This window comes from Triticum aestivum, chromosome 2B (assembly GCF_018294505.1).
Source record: "Triticum aestivum cultivar Chinese Spring chromosome 2B, IWGSC CS RefSeq v2.1, whole genome shotgun sequence".
Taxonomy (NCBI): Eukaryota; Viridiplantae; Streptophyta; class Magnoliopsida; order Poales; family Poaceae; genus Triticum; species Triticum aestivum.
In genome coordinates, this window is record NC_057798.1 from 499,544,786 (window position 1) to 499,554,314 (window position 9,529).

The following is a 9,529-nucleotide window of genomic DNA, read 5'->3' on the forward strand; positions in this document are numbered from 1 at the left end:
CAAGCCATCTATCTACAATCAACACAGACATGCAAAATACTATCATGTACTAAGTTCATGATAGATTCAAGTTCAATTAATCATATTACTTAAGAACTCCCACTTAGATATACATCCCTCTAATCATCTAAGTGATCATGTGATCCAACTCAACTAAACCATAACCGATCATCACGTGAAATGGAGTAGTTTTCAATGGTGAACATCATTATGTTAATCATATCTACTATATGATTCACGCTCGACCTTTCGGTCTCAGTGTTCTGAGGCCATATCTACATATGCTAGGCTCGTCAAGTTTAACCTGAGTATTCTGTGTGTGCAAAACTGGCTTGCACATGTTGTAGATGGATGTAGAGCTTATCACACCCGATCATCACGTGGTGTCTGGGCACGACGAACTTTGGCAACGGTGCATACTCAGGGAGAACACTTTTATCTTGAAATTTAGTGAGAGATCATCTTATAATGCTACCATCAATCAAAGCAAGATAAGATGCATAAAGGATAACATCACATGCAATCAATATAAGTGATATGATATGGCCATCATCATCTTGTGCTTGTGGTCTCCATCTTTGAAGCACCATCATGATCACCATCGTCACCGGCACGACACCTTGATCTCCATCGTAGCATCGTTGTCGTTTCGCCACCTATTGCTTCTACAACTATCGCTACCGCTTAGTGATAAAGTAAAGCAATTACAGGGCGATTGCATTGCATACAATAAAGCGACAACCATATGGCTCCTGACAGTCGCCGATAACTCGGTTACAAAACATGATCATCTCATACAATAAAATATAGCATCACGTCTTGACCATATCACATCACAACATGCCCTGCAAAAACAAGTTAGACGCCCTCTACTTTGTTGTTGCAAGTTTTACGTGGCTGCTACGGGCTGAGTAAGAACCGTTCTTACCTACGCATCAAAACCACAATGATAGTTCGTCAAGTTAGTGCTATTTTAACCTTCTCAAGGACCGGGCATAGCCACACTCGGTTCAACTAAAGTTGGAGAAACTGACACCCGCCAGCCACCTGTGTGCAAAGCATGTCGGTAGAACCAGTCTCGCGTAAGCGTAAGCGTAATGTCGGTCCGGGCCGCTTCATCCAACAATACCGCCGAACCAAAGTATGACATGCTGGTAAGCAGTATGACTTGTATAGCCCACAACTCACTTGTGTTCTACTCGTGCATATAACATCAACGCAGAAAACCTAGGCTCGGATGCCATTGTTGGGGAACGTAGTAATTTCAAAAAAATTCCTACGCACATGCAAGATCATGGTGATGCATAGCAACGAGAGGGGAGAGTGTGTCCACGTACCCTCGTAGACCGAAAGCGGAAGCTTTAGAACAACGCAGTTGATGTAGTCGTACGTCTTTACGGCCCGACCGATCAAGCACCGAAACTATGACACCTCCGAGTTCTAGCACACGTTCAGCTCGATGACGTCCCTTGAACTCCGATCCAGCTGAGTGTCGAGGGAGAGTTCCGTCAGCACGACGACGTGGTGATGATCTTGATGTTCTACCATCGCAGGGCTTCGCCTAAGCACCGCTACAATATTATCGAGGAGGACTATAGTGGAGGGGCGCACCGCACACGGCTAAGAGATCAATGATCAATTGTTGTGTCTCGAGGTGCCCCCTGCCCACGTATATAAAGGAGCAAGGGGGAGGGGCCGGCCGACCAGGGAGGAGGCGCGCCAAGGGGATAGGAGAGGGGGAAGGAAGGGAGAGAGGGGAGGAAGGAAGGGGGGGGGCACCGCCCCCTCCTTGTCCAATTTGGACTAGAGGGGGAGGGGCGCGCGACCTGCCCTGGCCGCCCCTCCTCTTCTCCACTTTGGCCCCAAGTGGCCCATTAACCCCCCGGGGGGTTCCGGTAACCCCCCGGTACAACGGTATATATCCGATAACCTCCAAAACTTATTCCGGTGTCCGAATATAGTCGTCCAATATACAAATCTTCATGTCTCAACCATTTCGAGACTCCTCGTCATTTCCGTAATCACATTCGAGACTCCGAACAAACTTCGGTACATCAAAACTCATAAACTCATAACTGTCATTGAAACCTTAAGCGTACGGACCCTACGGGTTCGAGAACTATGTAGACATGACCGAGAACTGTTTCCGATCAATAAGCAATAGCGGATCCTGGATGCTCATATTGGCTCCTACATATTCTACGAAGATCTTTATCGGTCAAACCGCATAACAACATACGTTGTTCTCTTTGTCATTGGTATGTTACTTGCCCGAGATTTGATCGTCGGTATCTCAATACCTAGTTCAATCTTATTACCGGCAAGTCTCTTTACTCGTTATGTAATACATCATCTCACAACTAACTCATTAGTCACATTGCTTGCAAGGATTATAGTGATGTGTATTACCGAGAGGGCCCAGAGATACCTCTCCGACAATCGGAGTGACAAATCCTAATCTCGAAATACGCCAACCCAACAAGTACCTTTGGAGACACCTGTAGAGCACCTTTATAATCACCTAGTTATGCTGTGACATTTGGTAGCACACGAAGTGTTCCTCCAGTAAATGGGAGTTGCATAATCTCATAGTCATAGGAACATGTATAAGTCATGAAGAAAGCAATAGCAACATACTAAATGATCAAGTGCTAAGCTAGCGGAATGGGTCAAGTCAATCACATCATTCTCTCAATGATGTGATCCCGTTAATCAAATGACAACTCTTTTGTCCATGGCTAGGAAACATGACCATCTTTGATAAACGAGCTAGTCAAGTAGAGGCATACTAGTGACACTCAGTTTGTCTATGTATTCACACATGTATCATGTTTCCAGTTAATACAATTCTAGCATGAATAATAAACATTTATCATGAAATTAGGAAATAAATAATAACTTTATTATTGCCTCTAGGGCCTATTTCCTTCAACAAGGGTTTCCCCTTTGGTCCTTGGCTCCCATGGCGTGGGAGGGGCGAGAGCCCCTCTAAGATTGGATCTGCCTCTCTGTCTCTCTCTGTTTCTGCGCTCCTGGATTCTGCCATTTCACCATTTCTTATATATCCGGAGATCCGTAACTCCGATTGGACTGAAACCTTCGCCCAAATTTTCTCCGAAAATTAGCTTTCTTGCGGAAAAAGAAGAGCGTCAACTGCCTTACGGGGTGCCCACGAGGGTCAGGGGCGCGCCCCTGCCTCGTGTCCCCCTCGGGCACCGTCTCGCGTTGGTTTTTCTTCCAACAAATCATAAATATTCCAAAAATGATCTTCGTCCATTTTTATCCCGTTTGGACTCCGTTTGATATGGGGTTTCTACGAAACATAAAACATGCAACAAACAGGAAATCGCACTGGGCACTGGATCAATATGTTAGTCCCAAAAATAGTATAAAAAGTTGCCAAAAGTATATGAAAGTTGAATAATATTGGCATGGAATAATAAAAAATTATAGATACGACAGAGACGTATCAGCATCCCCAAGCTTAATTCCTACTCGTCCTCGAGTAGTTAAATGATAAAAAAGATAATTTTTGATGTGGAATGCTACGTAGCATAATCTTGATCATATGTCTAATCATGGCATGAATATTAAGACACGAGTGATTCAAAGCAATATTCTATCATTTGACATAAGAACAATAATACTTCAAGCGTACTAATAAAGCAATCATGTCTTTTCAAAACAACATGGACAAATAAAGGTATCCCTACAAAATCATATAGTCTGGGTATGCTCCATCTTCATCACACAAAATATTCAAATCATGCACAACCCCGATGACAAGCCAAGCAATTGTTTCATACTTTTGACGTTCTCAAACCTTTTCAACTTTCACGCAATACATGAGCGTGATCCATGGATATAGCACTATAGGTGGAATAGAGTATGATGGTGGAGGTTGTCAATGCGAGGAGTAGGGATTACCATGCAACGGATGCACTAAGAGCTATAAGTGTATGAAAGCTCAAACTGGAAACTAAGTGGGTGTGCATCCAACTTGCTTGCTCATGAAGACCTCGGGCATTTGAGGAAGCCCATCATCGGAATATACAAGCCAAGTTCTATAATGAAAATTCCCACTAGTATATGAAAGTGATAACTCAAGATACTCTCTATATGAAGAACATGGTGCTACTCTGAAGCACAAGCATGGTAAAAGGATAGTAACATTGCCCCTTCTCTCTTTTTCTCTCATCATATTTTTTGGTGGGCTTCTTTGGCCCTCTTTTTTTATTTGGGCTTCTTTGGCCTTTTTTTTCATTAAGTCCAGAGTCTCATCCCGACTTGTGGGGGTGTCATAGTCTCCATCATCCTTTCCTCACTCGGGCAATGCTCTAATAATGATGATCATCACACTTTTATTTACTTACAACTCAATATTACAACTCGATACTAGAACAAAGATATGACTATATATGAATGCCTCCGGCGGTGTACCGAGATGTGCAATGATCTAGCATAGCAAAGATATCAAAAAACGGACAAGCCATGAAAATATCATGCTAGCTATCTTACGATCATGCAAAGCAATATGACAATGAATGCTCAAGTCATGTATATGATGATGATGGAAGTTGCATGGCAATATTTCTCGGAATGGCTATGGAAATGCTATGATAGGTAGGTATGGTGGCTATTTTGAGGAAGATATAAGGAGGCTTATGTGTGATAGAGCGTATCGTATCACGGGGTTTGGATGCACCGGTGAAGTTTGCACCAACTCTCGAGGTGAGAAAGGGCAATGCACGGTACCGAAGAGGCTAGCAATGATGGAAGGGTGAGAGTGCGTATAATTTATGGACTCAACATTAATAATGAAGAACTCACATACTTATTGAAAAAATCTACTAGTCATTAAAACAAAGTACTACGCACATGCTCCTAGGGGGATAGATTGGTAGGAGAAGACCATCGCTCGTCCCTGATCGCCACTCATAAGGAAGACAATCAATAAATAAATCATGCCCCGACTTCATCACATAACGGTTCACCATACATGCATGCTTCGGGAATCACAAACCTCAACACAAGTATTTGTACAATCCACAACCACCCACTAGCATGACTCTAATATCACCATCTTTATATCGCAAAACTATTGCAAGGAATCAAACATATCATATTCAGCGATCTACAAGTTTTATGTAGGATTTTATGACTAACCATGTGAATGACCAATTCCTGTCATCTCTCTAAATAGATATAAGTGAAGAAAGAGAGTTTAATCTTTCTACAAAAGATATGCCCACGCTCTAACAAATATAAGTGAAGCAAAAGAGCATTCTACAAATGGCAGTTTTCTATGTGAAGAGAAACAGGCAATCCAAACTTCAAATGATATAAGTGAAGCACATGAAGCATTCTATAAAGCCATACTCAAAAGATATAAGTGAAGTGCAAAGAGCATTCTATAAATCAACCAAGGACTATCTCATACCAGCATGGTGCATAAAAGAAAAGTGAAAACTAAATGCAAAAGACGCCCCAAGACTTGCACATATTGCATGAACGAAACGAATACGAAAACATACCGATACTTGTTGAAGAAAGAGGGGATGCCTTACGGGGCATCCCCAATCTTAGACGCTTGAGTCTCCTTGAATATTTACTTGGGGTGACTTGGGCATCCTCAAGCTTGAGCTCTTGCATGTCTTCCTTTTCCTCATATGGAGACCTCCTCGATCAAACACTTCATCCACACAAAACTTCAACAGAAAACTCGGTAAGATCTGTTAGTATAATAAAGCAAATCACTACTCTAAGTACTGTCGCAAAACAATTCATATTTTGTTTTTGCATTGTGTCTACTGTAATATAACTTTTCCATGGCTTAATCCACTGATAAAAATTGATAGTTTCATCAAAACAAGCAAACTATGCATCGAAAACAGAATCTATCAAAAACAGAACAGTCTGTAGCAATCTGAACATTCACCATACTTCTGGTACTCCAAATTTTTTACCAAAATTAGGAAAAATAAACAATTTGTATGGAAAGACAGGAAAAAGAATCAGAACCATTTGACGTTCCAGTAAAAAATGTAAAATCATGCACTACAACAAAAGTTTTTGTCCTGCACCGCACAAACCAACTAGCATTGTAAACATCCTAAAGGTAAACCTTGGCACATTATTTTTATAATACAATGGAATTGTACAAGGGGATAATTATTTTTGATGAAAAGTTTTTGTAATTAAGATTCACAAAGTTTCTGTGAGCATGAACAAAGTTCAAGGAGCTCTCCCACTTCAACAATGCTTGTCTTTCTCACTTTCACTTTCCTTTTTGAAAGGTTTTGGGTTCCCCTCTTTATTTTTTTTGTTTTAAAACTATATAAAAGCACTCAACAGAAATAAATGACTCTCTAAAACTTCTGGGTTGTCTCCCTGGCAGCGATTTTTTAAAGCCATTAACCTAGGCATGTGCTCAAGTAATGGATCCACCCGGATCCCAAGGTATATCAAAGCCAATTTTAATTAACAATGATTTGTAACTTAGTAGTGAGCACAAAGTAACATATATCATGCAACAACGAAGTCTAACTCTCTTCCTATGCATCAGCATGTCATAAATGAACAATTCATGCACACCAAGTAAAGGCCAATGCGTAGTATAAATAGTTTCTTGCAATTTTATCGTGTTGGAAACATAGAGAGGTGGAGATATAGTTCCTATCTCATAATAATTGCAAGTAGGAGCAGAAAGCACATGCATATTATATCTATCAAAATCATCATGTGTAGTAGTAAAACACAACCCATCAATATAATCCTTAATAAGGGCAAACTTCTCCGATATAGTGTAGTAGGGAGAATTCAAAAAGATAATAGGACTATCATGCGTGGGTGTAATAGCAACAATTTCATGTTTAACATAATGAACTATAGCAAGTTCATCTCCATAAGCATAATTCATATTGGCATCTTGGCCACAAGCATAGCAAGCATCATCAAAAAGGGGTATTTCAAGAGAACCAACGGGATCATAACAATCATCATAGAAATCATCCTTCGGTAAGCACGAAGGGAAATTAAACAATGTATGAGTTGAAGAGTTACTCTCATTAGAAGGTGGGCACTGGTAGCTGATCCGCTCTTCCTCCTTTTGTTCTTCGCTCTCCTCGTCATCTTTTTCATCCAATGAGCTCACAGTTTCATCAATTTCTTCTTCCATAGATTCCTGCAAAATATTAGTCTCTTCTTGGACAGCGGAGGAGTCCTCAATATATGGTTTAACATAGGCATTAGAAGCATAATTATCATAACAATATTGAAATATGGCAAAATTTTCAGATTTGTAAAGAGTAGCATCACAGTTTTCAATCAAAGAAGCAATTTCATAAGCACCCTTAAAAGCAACAAATTCTTCAATTTGTTGAACATCATAGTAATTATAAACACCCTTAGCATAAGAAGATACGATTCCATTATCACTAAACAAGCATTGATAGGGTAGGTGTTTCTAAGGGTCTTCAGAACAACAAGTAAAATCATAAATTTCACATAAATTCCAAGCATAGCATTGCAAATGATGAATTTAATCCAGTAAAAGTTTCCCTTTTTCAGATATACGCTGTCGCACATAACAAGCATCCTCATCTAAAGATTTGCCCTCAACTAAGCTAGTTGGGGTTTCAGCACGAGCACAAAGGGATCGAAGATGATCCAAGTAAAAAGCTTCAAGAGTGTGATAGATTTTGAGTGGTTCTTCAACCATTGGTGTAGTAGGTACAACTATTTTTTTTGGTATTTTGCGTTTCCTACCCATAACTAAAGATAGAAAACAACTAAGAACAGCAAATAAAAATTACTTAGTGATAAAGCAAACAAGCACACACGAGAATATTCACCCCACGCTATGACTCCTCGGCAACGGCGCCAGGAAAAGGTCTTGATAACCCACAAGTATAGGGGATCAATTGTAGCCTCTTTCGATAAGTAAGAGTGTCGAACCCAACGAGGAGCTAAAGGTAGAACAAATATTCCCTCATGTTCTATCAACCACCGATACAACTCTGCGCACGCTTGACGTTCGCTTTACTTAAAACAAGTATGAAACTAGAGGGTGTTGCTGGATAGGTTTGCAAGAATATAAAGAGCACGTAAATATAAATAGGGGCTGTTTAGATGAAGACACAACTAAGTTAGTTTTAGTAGAGAGCTTTTTGTCACAAGAAAGTTATTTGTCCCTAGGCAATCGATAACTAAACCGGTAGTCACTATTGCAATTTTATTTGAGGGAGAGGCATAAGCTAACATACTTTCTCTACTTGGATCATATGCACTTATGATTGGAACTCTAGCAAGCATCCGCAACTACTAAAGATCATTAAGGTCAAACCCAACCATAGCATTAAAGCATCAAGTCCCCTTTATCCCATACGCCACAACCCCCTTACTCGGGTTTATGCTTCTGTCACTCAATCAACCCACTATAAGCGAATCATGAACATATTGCAACACCCTACAGCGGGAATCCCTCTTGCTTGCGCGACACGGAGGGCACAATAGGACAACACCAATAATAAAACATGCAACTCAAACCAATCACGATAATCAATTAACCCATAGGACAAAACGGATCTACTCAAACATCATAGGATAGCCATACATCATTGGGAAATAATATACAGCATTGAGCACCATGTTTAAGTAGAGACTACAGCGGGTAAAAGAGAGGTTAAACCGTTGCATAGAGGGGGGAAGAGTTGGTGATGAGGGTGATGAAGTTGTTGGTGTAGATCGCGGTGATGATGATGGCCCCCAGCAGCGCTCCAGCGCCACCGGAAGCAAGGGGGAGAGAGCCCCCCTTCTTCTTCTTCTTCCTTGACCTCCTCCCTAGATGGGAGAAGGGTTTCCCCTCTGGTCCTTGGCTCCCATGGCGTGGGAGGGGCGAGAGCCCCTCCGAGATTGGATCTGTCTCTCTGTCTCTCTCTATTTTTGTGCTCCTGGATTCTGCCCCTTCACCGTTTATTATATATCCGGAGATCCGTAACTCCGATTAGACTGAAACCTTCGCCCAGATTTTTCTCTAAAAATTAGCTTTCTTGCGACAAAAGAAGAGCGTCAACCGCCTTACGGGGTGCCCACAAGGGTCTGCGGCACCCCCTTGCCTCGTGGCCCCCTCGGGCACTGTCTTGCTTTGGTTTTTCTTCCCAAAAATCATAAATATTCCAAAAATGATCTTCGTCTGTTTTTGTCCCATTTGGACTCCGTTTGATATGGGGTTTCTGCGAAACATAAAACATGGAACAAACAGGAACTGGCACTATGCATTGGATCAACATGTTAGTCCCAAAAATAGTATAAAAAGTTGCCAAAAGTATATGAAAGTTGAATTATATTGGCATGGAACAATCAAAAAATATAGATACGACGGAGACGTATCAGCCCCCTACCTTATTTGACGGAGGGGGAAGGATAGAGGGGTGGAGAAAGAAGGAAGTGGGAATCCTAATTCACAATTGCCTTTGTCCCTTCCCCTTTCCTTCTCCATCCCTGGCTGGCCCATATGTGAGGCGCACCA